Below are 19,618 nucleotides of genomic sequence, written 5' to 3' on the forward strand. Positions count from 1 at the left end.
TGCAGATGCGGTCAGTAGCGACCGCAGGCCGGAAAGGAAACAAAGCAAAGTTGGGTGTAATCCATTCAAGTTCACACGTTTCACCAGGGACAGCCTCCAAGCCTTGAATACTTAGGTATGCATTTATCCATTTCTTTAATCAACCACTACTAACGCCTACTAAAGGCCAGACACTGCTCTAAGTACTTTACGGATATGAAATATCCTCTGACCTTTACACTCACCTACGGAGTGTGTATGATAATCAACCCCCTTTTACAGATCAGGAAACTGACACACAGAATGGTACAGTAACTTGCCCAAGTTCACACAGTCCGTAGGTGGCAGAGCCAGGACCCATTTGACAGAGTCTGGCTCCGGAGGCCACGTTCTGAATCACCACGCTCAGTCTCCAAAAACCTATAGAAAGCACCAGCCTCAATCGAAAAGTTTTGTTTTCCCCACCCTACAGTCCCTACGCGGTGGCCCCAGTCTCCAGGGCATTCTTTCAGCTCCTCTGACAGGCCCTACTCCTCCCTTGCCCTGTCCCAACACTCTCCCTCACAAGTCATCCTTTTCTTTTAGGCATCTGCTCTCAGCTTCAACATCACTGCCTGAGTCACCAAGTCTAACAGGAAATGCCGTCTTTCTCAACACTCAACACAGAATTGCTTTTACGTATCTCCTAGGTAATTGGTTGCTGCCTGTCTGTCCTTTCCAACCAGGCTGTGAGGGCCAGTACGTCAAACAGCCTGTCAGTCTTGCTCACCAAGTGTCCAGGCCACTGAACACGCACCGACCAGAGGAAAGGAAGGACTTGTCCCAACGTCAACTCTCCAGACTTTCTGTGGAAGGAGGGAACGAACAGAGCACCCTCCAGCCTCACGCTTTCTCTTCCATGCTTTCAAGTGTGGGGCACATACCTGTGCTCACAACGCTCCCCGGACAGCCCCCACTGCACCCCTAACAGGTAGACTTCTGCACAGTCAAGGGCTTTGGAAAGCACTGGCTCTGCACACAAATATTACGTGGCCCTCGACAGGCCACTTCCCCTGAACCGGCCTGAGCTTCAGGGCCACAACAGGCTTCGTGAAAACCCCCACGGAACGTAGCCTCGAAAAGAGGGAGACCTGCACTCCTCAGAACGCCTCGAGACCAGTGTCCTTATCGACTTCGCGCCTGTCCTTCCGAGAAGCCGAGACCACGGCTGGCGCTTCCAGCGCCCGACTCCCGGGCACCGCACGCCCAGGCTGGCCCCGTGCCCGGCACACACCGCCCGTTCCACGAACGCCTGAAGCGCACGAAGAGACCCCTTAGCTCCCCGCGCCGCACAGCAGTCCTGCCACCTGACGGGCACCTCTCGGCGCTCAAGCCTATTCCTCAGGGACGCGCTCGCCTCCCACCAGCCCCCAGGCTCACGCCCCCAGCTACCTCTCCCAGATGGAATCATCTTCGCGGGCGCCCTGGTCGTCCGTGTCCGGCGAGCAGGAAGAGCGGGAGCTGAAGGACGGCCTCCTCAGGCTAGCGGCCGTGGCTGTGCACGGCCCGGGCTGCTGTGCCCAGCGGGGACACGGAGCGGCGTCCACGGACGCCGGGGGAACGGACGAGCCCGGCCCTGGAGAGAGCAGCACAGCGCGGCCGGACCCCGCCGGGCTCGGCTCTGGGCAGGCAGGCGCGGCTGGCCGACGCCTCCCACGCCTCCCAGGACGGCGGCCCAGCAGCCGCGCGCTCCTCTCCTCTCCTCTCCTCGCGCGCGCGCGCGCCGCCGCCCAGACGCTGCCCGGCCGTTGCCCCGCCCCCCCTCTGGCGGTGGACTGCGGACAGCGACAGGGACACCCTCCTGGCAGAACTCCTGCGGCCTCGCCCACACGCTTCGGACCTTCGCGGAGCGGGAAGGTGCCCTGAGTTATATACCCCCAAAGAGGATGCTTTACATATGATTGAAATGTCCCTCCCACAGTAGTCACAAGATTGCCCTTTGGGCACAGCGCTTGATGGACACAGCAGGTAGTGGGTCTGCTATCTCGGTGGGCGTAGCAGGAGGCAAGTCTATTGTCTCAAGCTGGGTGGTCACAGGTGAGCACAGCAATCAGTTCCTAGCCTAAGGAAAGATGCTTAATCCTTAAGGAAATGCCAACGTTGGGAGAGGGAGGGAAGTTGCACCTTTATCTCAAGGGCCTTTGCTCTTGCCATAGGGAATCTCTAAAGCAGATATACAATGCATGCTCAACTGCCTCGGTCAGGCCCTTTTGGAAAGACAAGGTCAGGCCGAATTAGGTTTACACCAAATGGCTTCCTCATATTCTCCAATATATCCTATTGCTTGCCATTTTTATTTGTCACTTCATTACATATAGTTACGGAAAAAGTCACGAGGCTGATTTAGAAATTTTGGATAAATTATTTTTACATATCACCCATGAAGAGACTATATAGCTTATTGAATTGAAATGGCTTTAAAACCATGTGAATTAAACTGAATGTGGCTACAACTAAAGAACTTGGGGGATAGGAGAATATTGGAGATTATTGATCTTTAACTTCTGCATTCTTTGGATAAAAATTTCAGAGAATTTTGTGGTAAAGGAATTTCTTGCCACTAATGGGGGTAAATATAAAAAGTATAATGCGTGATCAAAGTTGATAATATCAAGGTTTCTCTGAAAATAGGGAGTTATGAGAAAACAAGTAAAATGGCATTAAATATAGAAATAAAAGTTCTGCTTTCCAGACAAGCTCAGTTATGTTTGCTAAAAACAACAAATCCAGCTTGTCTCTGACTCTTCTTCAGCTTTTCTTTTGGATCATCTCCTCCTAGTTTTTGTGATACTTTGCTTCTGTGTTGTTATCTGTGGAAGTATGTTCTGTCGCAAATATCATGTTATGCTATCACTTTCTGAATTTTTCGGACTGGGTTTTTAATGCCTTTTGTACTAGTATACTTTTTTTCTTTTCTTTTGAGTTCTAAAACACTGTTTGATTTGCTTAAGGGCACATTTTCTAGCCCTTGCTTTTATATCCATGTATAAGAGTGTAAACAGACTTCTGATCTGTATATTACCCCCTTAGACTTGTTCACATAATCTTGGGAGGAGGAAAAAATAATGTTGCTGAATTATTTTTGGATTAGCATTTAAATTATTCTAAGAATTCATGAATTTACTCAAAAGCCGCTATTTGGCTTCAGCCTTTGCAATGCTGAATAGTTGAATGCCTACTTCAACAACATTTCTGCATCCCTGAACCCACATGTGATCAATGACCATGCCACTGTGTGGGTTATCATCATATAACATCATAAGGGTAACAATGTCAATAATATGAGCAAGGCATGGCATTTGGATTCATTGTTAATATCTGAATATTCACTTGCAAATATTGGCAAGCACTCTACGTGTAACTTGTAGTGAAATTTTCTTTTGTCAAAGACAAACTGGGGCTGGCCTGGTGGCGCAGCAGTTAAGTGCACATGTTCCACTTTGGCAGCCTGGGGTTTGCCAGTTTGGATCCTGGGTGTGGACATGGCACCACTTGACAAGCCATGCTGTGGCAGGCGTCCCACATATAAAGTAGAGGAAGATGAGCATGGATGTTAGCTCAGGGCCAGTCTTCCTCCCCAAAAAGAGGAGGATTGGCAGCAGATGTTAGCTCAGGGCTAATCTTCCTCAAAAATAAATAAATAAATAAATAAACAAAGACAAACTATTTGACATACAAGATATTTTAGAACTTCCTTGTCATATACTTAAACAATATGTTATAGGAGCTATTGCATATTTAAAAGGTTACTTGGATGAAAGAATGCTGTAACACTGTGCTTTTGTAGAGATTAATATCAACAGTGCAGGGGCTGGTCTGGGGCATAGTGGTTAAGTTCGCACACTACGCTTTGGAGGCCCACAGTTCACAGGTTTGGATCTCCAGTGTGAACCGAGCACCGCTTGTCAAGCCATTCTGTGGCAGCATCCCACATAAAATAGAGGAAGATTAGCACAGATGTTAGCTCAGTGACAATCCTCCTCAAGCAAAGAGGAAGATTGGCAACAGATGTTAGCTCAGGGCCAATCTTCCTCACCAAGAAAAACACCCCACAAAAAAAACGAGTGCAGGATTTCTGACAATCGTTGCCTGCAGAGAAAGTGGTTTGTTTGCTGTTATTTACTTGTTGGAAAAGTAAGCAAACTAGTTTGCCTTAAGGTTACAAGTATTTATTTATAGTATATGGCATCTTCTGTAAAAATCTCCATATTCAACTATGGGGAAGGCCTCGAAATTGGTGTGCAAACAGCGAAAGCTGAGATGCAGATGGAAAATCAGAGAGAATTTTGTCATTCTGAAAGCCAGTTACATTGTACCATTGCCACAATTCCAGCTCTGTGGTTTAAGTACATACAGATGTATTATCAATAAAAATGTAAAAAGGGCAACAACTTTAAGTCTGTTTTTGAAAAGACTCAGAAGGCCTTTCTAGAAGCAGCACACTTTCAGTTTGTGGGATTTTGTCGATAAAATTGCATCTTTACCATTGACCAAGTCTTTAATTCCAGGAGTTGAAAAGGAGATAAGTTTTGCCTCAGTTACTATTAGAGAGATGACAGTATTGCTATCAGCAGTACCCATTACTGGCAGAATTAGCTGAAAAGTACTTTATTCTTCAATTGACCTAAATTGAGATTAAGTATGTAATTTAGTATCCTAAATGTGCATTATCATGAGCAACGGAGCAATCTAGGAGCTGATAATGTTGAGAAGTTATTGTTCGTGCAGCATGTTACATTTTAAAATGGTTACTAAGTTTTAAAATAAGCTAATTATAATTAGATCTTGACAAAATTTCACATTTATTCTTTTGGCGTAAGCGTTCAATCCAGGATGATGCTATTCAGCTTCAGCTGAATATGGATTTTACACTAAGTCATTGATAAAAAAGTATTTGCTGCATGTCTAACTTTTATGTCTAAAAAGATCTCAGAACTTTAGTATTTTGGGTTGCAAATATAAAACTGCATTATCTTACTATAGCATTTCACAAAACTAGCTGATAAGAGGTAATTTTAAGATTTAATTTTATTGGTCTTTTAAAAGGCCTTGTAATGTTGAGTTTTCATTATTTATGACCATACAGAACATGGTGCGTAGATTGCTATGAAATATGCAGCACAGGGCTATTGGGAAGAACACATCAAAGAGGAATATGGAAATGCTCCGAGAACTGCAGGGGCCTCTTAAAGTGGTTGTTTTCCTGATTTTTCTTTAATACAGTTGACACCTTACATGATATACTATTAGATGCCAAGCAAGTTCCCATTAAAATGTGAAGTTTTGTTTTATTGTTACTTAATAACAGGTAGATAATGATAGGCAGTCTTTTTGTAGGAAGATAGCAAAGAAAATAAAACCAGATGAAGACTCAAGTAAAACTCCTATAAAAACTCTGTGATGTTTACAGTTTGCTCTTGCATGATTAATTACTTGGGAAGTCACTTATTTGCCATCTCTTTCTCCCCTGCTGGACTGTAAGCCATTTGAGGGTAAGGACTCTACGTGGTGTGTCCTCCGCTGCCTCTCCAGAGTGGCAGGCACTTAGAACACGCAAGGGTTTATTAATATAAATTACTGTATTGTGTTTCATTTTGACTACAAAGTAATATCTACTTTAAAAAGGAAAATATTATTACTACCTCTAGCTATTGCTGTTTCTGATAGTTTAGCACATTTCTTTCTGGCCTTTTTACTATGCTTATTTAAATTGTTGAGATCACATTATGTATACAGATTTGTGCCCTGCTTGTTTTTTGCTTAATGTTATATCAATATTTTTTGTTATGTTATTGAAATCTTTGTATAAACATCATTTGAAATGACTATGGTATTCTGTCATATTTGATAGAATGATATGTTTCTTAGTCATTTCCAAAATTTTAGCATTTACTTTCTGCCTGATTTTTTGCTATTATAAGTAATCCTGAATTGAATATCTTTTTATTTTTTGTCCATTTCAGATTTTTTTCACCTTGGTATAGATTTCTAAAATGGTAATTACTGAGACGTGAAAGAATATGAATATTTTTAGAATTCTTAATTATATTGTCAAATTATTTTGTGGAATTGTTGTATCATTTTGCATTTCCACCAGGAACATATGAGAGAGTCCATTTTATAACTTCTTGCCAATATTTAATGTTACTTTAAAATCTTTTGCTAATTTGATAGAAGAAAATGATATGTTGTAATTAGCGTGTCTGTGATTACTAGAGAAATCAGACTTTCCCCCAAATGTTTATTAGCTGTTCTCTTTTTCTTTTTCATTAATTTTCTGTTGACGTCCTATTCTAGAGTCTTAGTAGTTTTTGATGAGCTTTTTATTAACTAAGACTAATAATCTGTCACATTTATAACAAATACCAATTCCAAGCCCTTTTAATTTTCATTTATGCTGTCTGGTATTATATAAAGCTGTAAATTTGGACTTTTTCCAAATAGTAAACTGATTATTGCAACACCCATTTGTTGAGTAATCCTTCCACTTCTTCTTCTTCTTTTTTTTTTTTTTGGTGAGGAGGATTGGCCCTGGGATAACATCTGTTGCTAGTCCTCCTCTTTTTGCTTGAGGAAATTTGTCGCTGAGCTAACATCTGTGCCAGTCTTCCTATATTTTATGTGGGATGCCGCCACAGCTTGGCTTGACGAGCAGTGCCAGGTCTGCACCTGGAATCCGAACCCCTGAACCCTGGGCCACTAATGCAAAGTGTGTGAACTTAACCACTACACCACCCGGCTGGCCCCTCTACTTCATTCTTAATGTAGCCATTTCTTACTTTTTATGAAGTTTGCGTCAGTCCAGTTATGTTATTTCCTAACTAAAATGATACAGTGCCACATTATGTATAATCGTGTGTAATCATAATGTAACATTGGTTTCTGTACTGCTTTACAGACTGAATGTAGAAAGTGACACTGCATGAAAGAGACCAAAAATCAGTTCTTCATCCCGAGGACCCGTTAAACTCCAAGAAGCATCATATTCAAATAATAATCAAATGATTTCCCAGAGTTTTTCTTCAAATGGAACTAAAAAGGATATCAATAAATGTGTAGATTTTAAAGTGAAAGATAGTAAATTGACAAATGTTGGGAGTAAGCTTGACCATGGAAATAAAAACTTTAGCAGTCCTGAGATTGCCAAAGATGCGAAACCCAAAGCTGAAGGCAAATGAAAAAGATGGGCTCATTTACTTGCTCAGAGGGAGAAGAAGAAAGAAAAGTACAATAAATTTGGAGACAGTTCTGAAAAATGTGTTTTGGAGAAATGGAAGAGAATCCAGTTTTCTCAGGATTACAGTTCCAACAAGATAATTAAGGAACCCCTCAAATCTAGAAGAAGGAAGATCAGTTTCAAAATCCCAGCAAAACTCCTGTGATACTCTCCAGAAGCTTGTAGGAGGAAGTGTCTTCAGTGTAGATTCTACCAAGTCGAAGACTAAGCCGGAGAACAAAGAATGCCTGGAAGGCTGCCGGGTGTCGTTAAATTTGACTAGGCACCCAAGAGAATGTTTATTTTCAGATTCCACGTGTAAGCAGACTGTTCATGAGTCAAAAGGAAAATATCATCGTGAGCATCATGAAAGTAATGATTCAAGTTCTAGTGCAAACCTAACCCAGGTAAAGTAGTACAAAATGAAGAATACAGGTTTTAGCGAAGAGTTTCAATATGGTCAGATTTGAGTTGTTCCTTTCACTGATTATGATCGTAGAGGGCTGATTCAAATTTAGTTAGGAAGATTTGTATTGGTTCCTTTATTTTGCCCTTTTAATTCCAAGTTTCTTAGGAAGATATCCTGGTAAGCATGAAGGATAAGTAATAGAAGGGAATGTGTAAAAATGTAGAAAGATGCAGTTAGAGATAGTCCTTTCAGAAAGCACTGCTCCAGTGTCTTAGGCTCTTCTGTAACCCCAGGTACTATAGAACACCCAGGGCTTAATATCCTGAATAGCTTTAACAAATTATTTTTGGAGTGCCCCTGTGTGCCAGGCACTGCAGTCACAGTCTGTTTTCAGAGACTTATTCCTGTGAGGAGACATGCAAGCTGTCACCCTAAGTCTGATAAGTACTTATCACTTAATATGGGATTACAGTGGAGGATTAACATGGCCTTGGTACACTGTGGAGGGATTAGTTAAGAAAGGTTTACTGGAGGGGGTAATGTTTAAACTGAGAACTAAAGAATGCGTAGGAATTATTCAGGCGAAGGCGAGGTGGGTGGAATGGGAGAAGGAGGGATGTTCTAGGCAAAGGGAACTACAGTCCTGCGTTAATGAACCCTTAACGAAGGGATGTGTTCTGAGAAATGTGTGGTTAGGTGATTTTGTCATTGTGCAAACATCATAGAGTGTACTGAAGGGAAACAAAATTTACCACCCCAAAATGTGTCTCTTTAACATGGAGATTACTTTAGGTTGGTTATTTTTAAGAAACAAAAGATTCAGGAAGTCTTTCACGTTACCTTCCCCTTAACTGCCTAAACGAATGTAAAAAACGTGTCTCAGGAAGTGAGCTATCACCTTAGCACAACATGAACTAGGTGGTAGACAGGGAGGAACCTAGACAAGCCTGTTTGTTGGGCTCCCCTTTGTGTCCATCTGTTTCTGTATGGCCCAACACTTGTTTTCCAAATATTTGCTCCTTTTCACCTACTTGTAAATTATCTTCCTTCCCTTTGAAGTCCCTGACTCTGCCCGTCCCCAACATCTTTTGTCTTTAGCTGAGGATGTTATTTAAAGTGAGAGTTTCAGCCATTTTGGCAAGTTACTCAGTTTTCCTAGATTTCTCCCATATATATGTGTTATTAAGCATTTGTTTGCTTTTCTCATGTTAATCTGTCTCATGTCAATTTAATCTTACCAGCCAGAAGAATCTAGAAGGGTAGAGGAAAATTTCTTCCTCTCCCACCGTACTTGCACAAACCTAGATAGTATAGCCTATACTACACAGCAATGCTATACAGTACTAATCTGTGGGACCACAGTAGCATATGCGGTCCATTGTTGACTGTACATGTACAGAGATCCAGGCTAGAAAGCTTGGCACATCTAGTTTGCTTTGAAATTATGTAATAAATTGGCTTTTGTGGACTAATTTGAGAAACTAATCTCTATAGCTTTGTTTCTATGGCAAATTATTTACCTTTAAGAAAACTTTTAGAACTTCGGTAACTTTAGAACTTGAAAACTTGAGAAATTCTGAAATTTAGAGACTGCTTGAAATAGTGGTGGTTGAACCTACCTGCTTTTAGGAATCAAGACTATAGATCGCAGTATAAGATACTTCCTGTGAAAAACGGAGGGATTATAAAGAGCGAGGCCAGAAGAGCTTGAGAGAGAGCACTTTTTGTTCAGTGAACTTAAAGGGTCCAAAGAGAGAAAGAATTGAGTTTGTTCTTTTTATTGCTTTCTTAAAGGAAAGCTCCAGTTTTCTCCTGTGTTATAATTAGTTCCCTAGAGTAAATGCAAGAAAGGAACTTGAAGTTGCCAGCATGTTCAGTAAACATCGTCGTATCATTGCTTCATCTTCTTCTTGTGGTGTACACCTCAGGAATAGTATGAGAAATCCCTGCAATGCATCTTCTGGGTTCCTTTGGTCTCTATACTGAATTGCTACACAAACCGACGGAGGTACATAGCATGAATATTAAGTTGTAGGGGCAGCAGTTTTTGCATGTGTAGGGGAGGAACACATTTCCTCTACCCTCTCTTGGTTCGTCTGGCTGGAGAACTAACTAAATTCACAGGAGACAGAATAGCAGGAGAAAATTAAACAAAGCTTTATATTCTGAGGACCATGGCTCAGGGCCTTTCTTCCCGAAGGAAGAAAGGGTACCGAAGAAGTGGGGTGCACAGAGTGGTTATATACCCCCAAACAGGATGTTTCACGTAGGATTGAAATGTCCATTTTACAATAGTCGCGAGACTGCTCTGTCAGCACAGTGATTGATGGAAACAGCAGATAGGTCTGCTGTCTTGGTGAACACAGCAGGGTGGCAGGTCTGTTGTCTCAAGCTGGGTGGTCACAGGTGAGTTGGGTGGTCGAAGGTGAGTGCAGCAATCAGTTCCTAGCCTAAGGAAAGATGCTTATCCTTAAGGAAATGCCAATGTTGGGGGGAAGTTGCACCTTTGTCTTAAGGCCATTTGTTCTTGCCATAGTAAATGTTTTAAAGCAGATATGCAGTGCGTGCTCAATGGCCACAGTCAGGTCCTTTTGGAAAAATGCAAAGTCAGGCCGAATTAGGTTTACACCAAATGGCTTCCTCGTGTACTCCAATATATCCTATTGCTTGCCATTTCTATTTGTCAATGTATACATGGGAGAGGCTCAGGCAAGCCAAGCAACTCACCAAAATGGCTGAAACCACCACCCCAAACATCATATCCAGCTGAAGACAAAGGATGATGTTAGGGGTGGGGGGAGTCAGTTACAGGAGGTTACCAGACAGGCACAATAAACAAATGCAGATTTAAGTGCTTGCCTTCCCCATTGATTAAGTCTCTAGAGATAAGGTCATCCCCCCTTCTTCCTGGTAGAGAGGGAGATATCGTTACAGATGGAGATTTCCTTTACAATGTAAATGTCTCTTATAAAGGGTAAGTAAATTCTACTTACCAGTTGCCTTCCAGCCCCAAATAATCATCATGCCAAAGAGACATATCTTGGGATGGCCAATTCCAGGCCCCCACACATGATTACTTTCCAGTTATTGGAATTAATACTCTTTATAAACTATGCCTTTAATAGCAGTCTTATCTGACTTAAAGTCATTGAGACACAGGAGCAGTAAGGAAATATTGTTCTTTCTTGAATATATTATCTTTAGCATATTATTGACTGTAGCTAATCATCTTAATATTATGTTTATTGTCGTTTTCCTCACAAATTCCGCAATAGATAATTATCTGCCTGAAATAATGAGTGTACTTTACAAGGAAATAATTGTATTTTCTGGATTTAGTAATCCTGTGGTTTAGAAATCTTGTTATACTTTCCTGAGAGAAAATAACTTCTTCTGTTTCTGAGGTCTTGGAGTCCTTTGATATAGACCACTCTGAGTTTGCGCCCTTCCCTCACCATGGCAAATTAATGTTCTAGAGATTTGTCACTTATAGGCCACTTTTACAAACAGTGTCCCACTTAATCCTTACAAGTCTGTGAAGTAGAAATTTATCAGTTTATCAAACATTAATTAAATGTACTTATTATGTATCAGGTATGTTTCTAGGTTCTAGGGACTTAAAGATAAATAAGGTGCTCTTTATCCTCAAGAAGTTCCCAGGGAGGGAGATTTGTAAACAAATACTCTGTGATACAGTGAAGGAAATAGTAGAGCCCTAAGAATTGGGTTGGTGTTAGTATAAATTTTGGGATGAGTTTAGGGAGGGCTCACAAATGTGGAGATTCTTAAGCTTGGTGTTAAAGGGTATATAGAGCAAGGAATAGCAGTTTTGTCCCACCACGGTTGAGGGCTAGTGTGTGTAATGGCACAGAGTTGTGAAATTGAATGGCAAGAGTGTGCGTGGGCACTAAGCTGGTCAGTATGACTGGAGTTGAGATATGTGGAGAATCCATAGGAGAAGAAGTTAGAGAGGAAGCCAATGTATTACTTCATATCCCATGGGAAAGATTGGTTTTCTATCTTGTATTCTGTAGATAGTACAGAGCCCCTGAAATGTAATCAGGGAAGCAGTCTAATCAGATTTTCACTTTAGAACCACTCCAGTAGGTAAAACCATTATTACCCTCATTGTTGGTATTCTTTTTGTCATCCCTAGGGAAAGCTTCATCCCATTCCATGTATTTATTAAGCATGGTGGGGGAGGGCAAATAGTTAAATGCCCATTAAGACTTTCTCTTTGGATAAGGAGGAAGTTTTCAGGGACAATTGACATGAACTTTTCTGGATTTGGGGGTGATAGAAAATTTATTGAAGTCACTGGAAGTGGCCTGTGGTCAAAGAGAGTGAAGGGTAGTAGTGACGTAAGTGACAGAATTAAAGATTTCAAATGTCAGGAGCTTCAGGAAGTTCTGCTATTAGCTTGCTTGGCACTTCTTAGCTGAAGAGAACCTTAAAGATCTAGTGAGCTTGAAAATCAGGTGGAGAAGGGATCATGAAATCCAGGGTCATGGAATAGAAAAGCTGTCATGGGCCTAAGTGTGTGACGTATAAAGTGTTATATCATGTGAAGATGGATGTTAGGCAGTTAGGTTGGAAGCTGAATTCCCAATGAAGCAGCATTCGATACACTTGTTTAAAGAGGGTCTGTAATTTGTACCATGTGTAGCCTCCTGTAAAATACATGTGAGTTTGGTGTTAACTTGGAGAATTCTTAGAAGATAATTTGGTTTAGTAGTGTCTTTTGCCAAGTTCCCTACTGGTTTGTAGGGTCAGGTAGGTCTCGTCCACTCAGCAAAAGTGCCAGTGAGACACTGGAGTTAGTGGAGAGATTTTCAATCTCTGCTGGAAGACCAGAAATAAAGCACAAACCTCTGGTGCTCCACCCCTGTGTAATACAATTGTGCGTTTTTTGGCTTTTCCTCCTCAACCATGTTATAATCTTCAAGTTCCCTTTGTTGTTTTGTCATGTCCCTTTTAGAAATGGCTCAGTTACTTCTGGATGAAAACTTCCCACCACCGAAGGCCAGCCTGTTTACCTTTGCCATGGTTCTTCCTATTTCTTAGAGTGGCATATAGTTTTTTCCTCAGAATATGAATATTTGTAGGAATGCATATATGAATGAGAAAACCCTAAAGAATTTCTACCATCTTTCATGACTTAACAGAATGAGGCTTTTCTATTCTAGGGGCAGTTTCTCATCTGGGGGTAGTTTTGCCCCTTAGGGGGCATTCGGCACTTGCCTTCGTGGAGACATTGTTGATTGTCAGGAGAAGGAGCGGGTCGTGCTAGTGATATCTAGTGGGCTGAGGCCAGAGATACCGCTAAACATGCTACAATGTGCAGAACAGCCCCCAAAGCAAAGAATTATCTGACCCCAAGTGTCAATAGTGCCCAGGCTGGAAAACCCTACCCTGGGTATCTGCTTCATTCTTAACTAATAAAATTACTTTGCGTTTCAGAGTTTTGAAGCACCGTGTTCTTCAGTGTCCCTTGAAAGTATTCAAGATACAGATCAAGAGGTTACTCAAATACTTAATTTTGAAGATTTTTAATGAAATTATGTCAAACAGTTCTAGTTTTAATTAGAAATAATGACCATAAAAACCTTGGTGATATAAAAATAACAGTGATCGCTACTTAAATCAATATATAAGTTTTTATGAAGTGATGGAAAACTATTTGGAAAAGTATTTACATTTACTTGATCACCTTTTTGCCTTTGTTTCTGATAAGCTCTAATCTGTTTTGAATGAAGAGCATGCAGCCTATGGCTCACAAGTTATGTCGATTTTTATTTAGTGTTATCACACTTTTGGCATGCTTATGCCTAGGCTTGCCAAAATGCAGTATGATATTAACGTGTTTCCGCCTCCTTTTTCTAATTAGCAATAACATGAAAATGTTGTTCAGTGAAAATGAGAGTGCTGCATATTTAGTTTTACCTGCTGCTTCATTTCCCTGCTAGAATCTCCTGATTGACCCTCAGAGTTGTTGCATAGGATTTTATGGTCTCTGGTCCTAAATTAAAATTAGATTCATAGAATACTTTGTGTTTTCTATTTAAAGAAGACTTTAAAACCATGTTGATTGCTTTTTATTTGTGACAGCATTCAAATTTTCGTATTTTTCTGTCTTCTTGGTCAGTGCTGCTTGGTAGAAGAAAGATCTCTGCCCTTTGCTCTAAAGCCAGATTATATTTTCATTTCTTTGGATCAAAATACATCAGGGAACTACTCCCCCTAAGTGAGAAGGGTCTTGAGAGCTAGACTTCAGTTTGTGATGGTTCATAAACTATCTTAGAAATCTCAAGAAGAGCACTCACCATCCACATAAAAACATATTTGGCTCCTAAAATACTTTGAAGTGCTAATAGGAATGAGAATTAAGTTATTTTGAACGTCTACTATGTACTAGGCTCGGTGAGAGGAGCGTCACATTATCTCACTTAATCCTCACACAAATGCTCAAGGGGAATAGGTATTTAACATTCCTGTTTTGTAGATGCATAAACTGAGACTCAAGGCAGTTGTATAACTTGCTTGCCTAAGATTAAAGTAATGAGAAAAGACCTATTTTTAGAAACCCTGTGTGTGTTTACAATCTGTATTCTTTTACCATGCTGTCTCCATATTTTTGTCAATTTCTTTATTTCCACAAATCATCTCGTCTTAAGTGAGTTAATTGCTGTCTTCTCTTGTTAATCTGCAGACTAAATAATTCAAACTATTTTACTGTGAGTCCTTTACAATGTAGATGCAGATAGTAGAAGAGCCTCGTGCTGCGCATGTGGGAAAAAGTGTGGATTTACCTGTGCTTCCACCTTCTGGAGAGTTAACGAGGATGGAAATTGACTTGGTGGAAGATGATGTACATTCTTCTGCTGGTACACTCTATATGCATACGATAATGTTCATGATCTCCTGTGCTTTCTTAAAAATTAAGACAGTATATTTCTTTTGGCTACAACGATAAGGTCTAATATTTGTCTTATCATCATTTGTTTTATATATCTCACATTATTAGATGGTTAGAAAGATTTTCGCTTTCTCTTTTTGCCAAGGGGCGGTAATCAGAGTTGTGAGTTGTCTTTTATTCTTGCTCTTAATCATAACTTTTAACAATTTCATTTATGTAAAGCACTGATCAGAAATAATGCAAATTGCTCAAAGGTATTTCTATTCATGGATTTCTTATATATAAAATTTTGATCATTCTCCCTACGGGAGAAGATAATGATAGATATTATCCAAAATCTGTTGGTATACTCTCTCGATTTGTGTTTATAAAAATAGTAATGCTGTGTTACATTCACATTGCATTTTTCAGTTTACTAAGTGTTTCCTGTGCATTAACTTATCTGATCCTCACACTGGCCCTATGAAATAAAAATGCTAGTATTATTACGTTTTCTTTCTTTTACACATATTTATCTTTTCAATTATATTTTACTCAGAGTATATTTAAAATTAACTTATAATTCCTAAGCACACAATTACCAGTGATGCAGGACAGTGTTTGGCAACATAGTTACTACTAGGGCAGGTTAGTTTATGATTGAAAATTCACCCATTTATCATATTCAGCTGAAGTCAAAATTCAGCAATTCATAATATTCTGCGAGTGCATAATTAAACACTGATTACTGTTCTTAAATAAGAATTGGAGTAAATTTACCTTTGTTATTGTTGTCTAAAGGAATACCTTCTCTTAAGAATGCTCTCAAAGTTCTGTGATATCGAAATTTTAGTTATTATACAACTCTATTATGAGGTGTCATCAAATCCTAACTTTGCTGTTTTTCTCTAGCAAATACTGCTTCAGACAAAAAGCTTCTAATCGTAATTGATACAGATATTCTGATGAATCATCTCAAATTTGCTAAAATTTTGAAGACAACAGAAATCACAGGTATTTATAAAACATTTACTGATTCTGATTTTCTTATTTGAGTTGATATTTTATATTAACAGTGATGTGGGGTTTTTTCCCCACGTATGTTTCCATTTCGGTATGCTATTAAGCACGTATGTATTAAGCATAATCAGCTTAAGTAAAAAAAAAAACAACAACAGAGCCTTCACAGGTTAACCCAGCAATCTAAACTTCTCTTGTTTGATATCGAATAGTATTTGTTTTTGTAACATTCTTTTGACACTTACATCTATTTTTAATTTTCATTTTTTATGTATTATCTCTTTGTTTAGGTTGTGAATTCCTTACTTTAAAAAACTTCAAATTCTCCTACAGCAGTTCAATTTAGTAATAAGTACTTGCTGACTTCTAAGAAATCTTTTCATTTTTCAGGCTTTGACAGACTTGTATTAATAATTCCCTGGGTTGTTGTGCAAGAGCTAGATTGTATGACGGCAGGAAAACTGCTAAAACATGCCCAGCACAAAGCCATACCTGCAGTTCATTTCATCAATGACATTCTCAAAGATCAAGATCGAAAGCTATGGGGTCAGTCAATACAACTCGAATCTCAAAAACTTTGTAAGTATTGTTCTCTCACGGTCCTTCCTGATTAAGATTTGTTTGGGTGCTGACTCGTTGGAAGGAAATGGTGCAGAACTTCTAAGAAATTTATAACAATTGGAATGTGAAATGCAGAACACAGTGATTGTTTGGGGTATTCTATTAGGCTTTGGTTTTGGGGGTCTTTGATTTTTCTTTTTCTCCTAGACCACCTTAGGTTATGTGTGTATTTCACAGATAGTGACAACATAGTTCTAACGTATAGTTGTCTATATTACAGTACTTTGAATTCCTTTTGTAAAGATCATTGTTGAGTGATGAGGCCAGTAAGTGATCTGGGGTCCTAGTCTGTCACTGTATGCAGTTAGTATGATGCAGAAGCAGGCACTGTTTTCCTCTCGTTTGTCAGAATCTATAGTAAGCAGGTGTTCTTATAATAAAGGTCTATAGATTTCCTCCTAATTTTTTTTTTCTGTATTAGTTTCTTTTATGTCATTTTTAAATCACTCTAGTCTTAGAACCAAGTATGTTTTTTATGTTTTATATAACTTTTTAGAAAAAAATCTGTGTGTAGAGCAACACTGTTATATACACGTGTAGAGGATTTATTTCATGCTTCAAAAATTTGTTTCTTCCCAACTCAGAATTATTTGTATATGTAGATTCACATTATTTTAAATATCATGGATTTATGTTATTTACTGTACCCATATTTCACTATAAGACATGAAAGACTTTGTCCAAAACTGAATCTAATCATGATATTAATCCTGAGAAGCCTTTTGGCACAGCTATTTAGTCTTAAATCTTTGAGAAAAAAAGGCTTCCACCATCCATTCATTCATTCCCTTTGCAAATATTTATTAGCTCTTGGTATATCCCAGATACAGTGCTTATGCATTTTGAGAAGTAAGTTCGTATGATGTTTCAGAGCTTTTAAAGGAAAACCACGAGTAAATATGACTTATTAGAATCAATAAAATGTTAAAATATTTAAACACATTGTATTAAATTGGACATCTTAGTCTTTTTTTTACTTTTCTTTATGAAAAATTTCAAATGCAGAAGAGAATAATATAATGAATCCCTATGTACCTATCACTTGTTTTCCACATTTTGCTATTGTTTATTTTCTCATTTTCTTTTCTACTTCTCCCCCAACTCCTGGAACTCCTGCAGTAGTTTGAATCAAACCCCAGATAACATATCATATCATTTTTACCCATAAATACTTTGGTATGTGTTACTAACATATAAGACTTTTTATTTTATTATTATTTTCTTGTTGCTTTTTCTCCCCAAATCCCCCCAGTACATAGTTGTGTATTTTAGTTGTGGGTCCTTCTAGTTGTGGCATGTGGGACGCCACCTCAACATGGCCTGACCAGTGGCCATGTCCACGCCTAGGATCTGAACCGGTGAAACCCTAGGCCACTGAAGTGGAGCACGCAAATTTAACCACTCAACCATGGGGCTGGCCCCAAGACTTTTTATTTTAAACAGCCACACAGTTAACAAAACTAATCCCTGATCTAAGCTATCATTTTGGTAAAGCCCCAGTCCTTATAAGCGGTGGGAATTTTTCTTACTCTTAATATTTTATTGTTTTTAGTTTGTTGATGCAAAATGCATTTTATTATATAATGATATAGATATTAATGATAATTATAGATAACACTTATATGACCATTATTCTCCAGACCCTTTTCCAAGTGCTTTACAGCTAATATCTCATTCAAACCTTATAGTACTTGTGGAAGATAATTTTATTAGCCCCATTTTTTTTTTTTTGAGGAAGACTGGCCCTGAGCTAATAACCTCCAGATCAAAAAGTGGTTGTGAAGATTGGTTAATATGTTACATTATAGTACTTGATTGCTCATGGCCTGCAGTAGGTGATAATTCTCTCATGTCTTCATTATATGAAAAGCTTATGCAGGTTGATTGGAATATGTAAAATTCTCTTCCCCTAAATGGACAAAGATTATTAATAGGTAATTCACAAAAGAAGAAATACAACTAGTCAGCCCATTGTTTGCTGCAAATATGTTCCTGTTTGTTGTTTTTAATATTATTAATTTCCCATGTATAAAAATTTTTATTTTGTAGCTTTCACTTTTTCCTTTTTTTTTTTTTATTGCTTCTAAGTTTAGAAAGTTCCTCCTTCTCAGCAGCTGCTGGGAATACTTACAGTGCTTCAGGGCTTTAGGAATATGAGTTAGTAACTTTCAGGAGAGCAGTTTATCAGTGTGGATCAAGAAGCCTAAAGATATAATTCTCTTTCTAGAAATGTATCCTAAAGAAATAGAGATGCTCACAGTGATTTATATAAATAGTGTTCACCACAGCGTTATTTATATAGCAAAAAATTTGAAACAATGTAACAATTGGAGAAGTTATATACGATGCTATAGCCATATGAGGGAATACTATATTTTGAAAAATGTTAATCAAATGTAATATTAAACAAAATACGATTTAAAAGAATATAAAGTACAACTCCAAATTTGTTAGATTATGCATATATACTTAGTGAATGTTGGTTATATTTAGCTGATGAATTATGAGTTATTTTAATTTTCTTTATATTTTCTGAATTTTCCTGATTTTCTATAGTTATTTTATTTTTATAATAAGGTAAAAATAATTAAAGGCAAAAATAAAGTTATATGCCACCTCCCCTACCAGACGTTTGTTCCATCATTTTTATGTTTTCTTTTATTATATTTTTTGTTGATTCATTTATTTGCCAAATATTTGTGCCAATGCTGTTGTAAGTGTTGGGGCTGCAGCAGTGAATGAAACACACACAGCCTGCTGCTGAGAGGCTTAAATTCTATTTAGTATTAAAAATCATATTAACTGTAGTTTATACAGAATTTGTTTTGGTGTTGTATGTCAGTATAGGTCATTGCTGTTGAGGTGCCATTTAAGCTGACTCTTAGTAAGTATATATAACTTAAAAAGCACATGCTGTTGCCATATGTTGGGCCAAGTGCTTCATATCAATTTCCTCCTTTAAACCTCCTGGTTAAGCAGTTTGCCCAAGGTTATACGTCTGGTAAGTGAGAAAGCAGGGATTCAAACCCAGATTCGTCTGTTTCCAGAGACTTTGTTTTGTTCACTTTTGAATAGTACCTGAGCAGATGCTCAAAAATATTTGTTCAATAAATACTTCATGACTATTCTTGCAGTTTTAAGTGTCTTTTCCAACCCCATGTATCCTAAAAAAAGTGAGAGAGCAGATAACATGCTGAACTTTGATACCTTTAGAGCAGGGTACTGTAACCTTTAATCCTCCTTTCATCTGCTGAATTGAGTTGTTTAAAGTTAACTAATGATTTTGAGCTGCCCATTTTGCATTATTATGGTATTTGCTCTGTGAGCTAAAAGCAGGAAAATTGGCTGCTGTAACATATGTCTGTCTGGCTCACTGCTGATTAAAGAACTGAATCATCTCTCCCTCAGGCTCACGCTGAGATCAGTTGAGTTCTATCTA

General features: G+C 38.7%; 1 pseudogene; it reads left to right on the forward strand.

The window, feature by feature from the left end:
• LOC138923123 (transcriptional protein SWT1-like) overlaps positions 1 to 19,618 on the forward strand; it is a 67,558-nt pseudogene that overhangs the window by 31,732 nt on the left and 16,208 nt on the right.

This window comes from Equus caballus, chromosome 2 (genome assembly GCF_041296265.1).
Source record: "Equus caballus isolate H_3958 breed thoroughbred chromosome 2, TB-T2T, whole genome shotgun sequence".
NCBI lineage: Eukaryota > Metazoa > Chordata > Mammalia > Perissodactyla > Equidae > Equus > Equus caballus.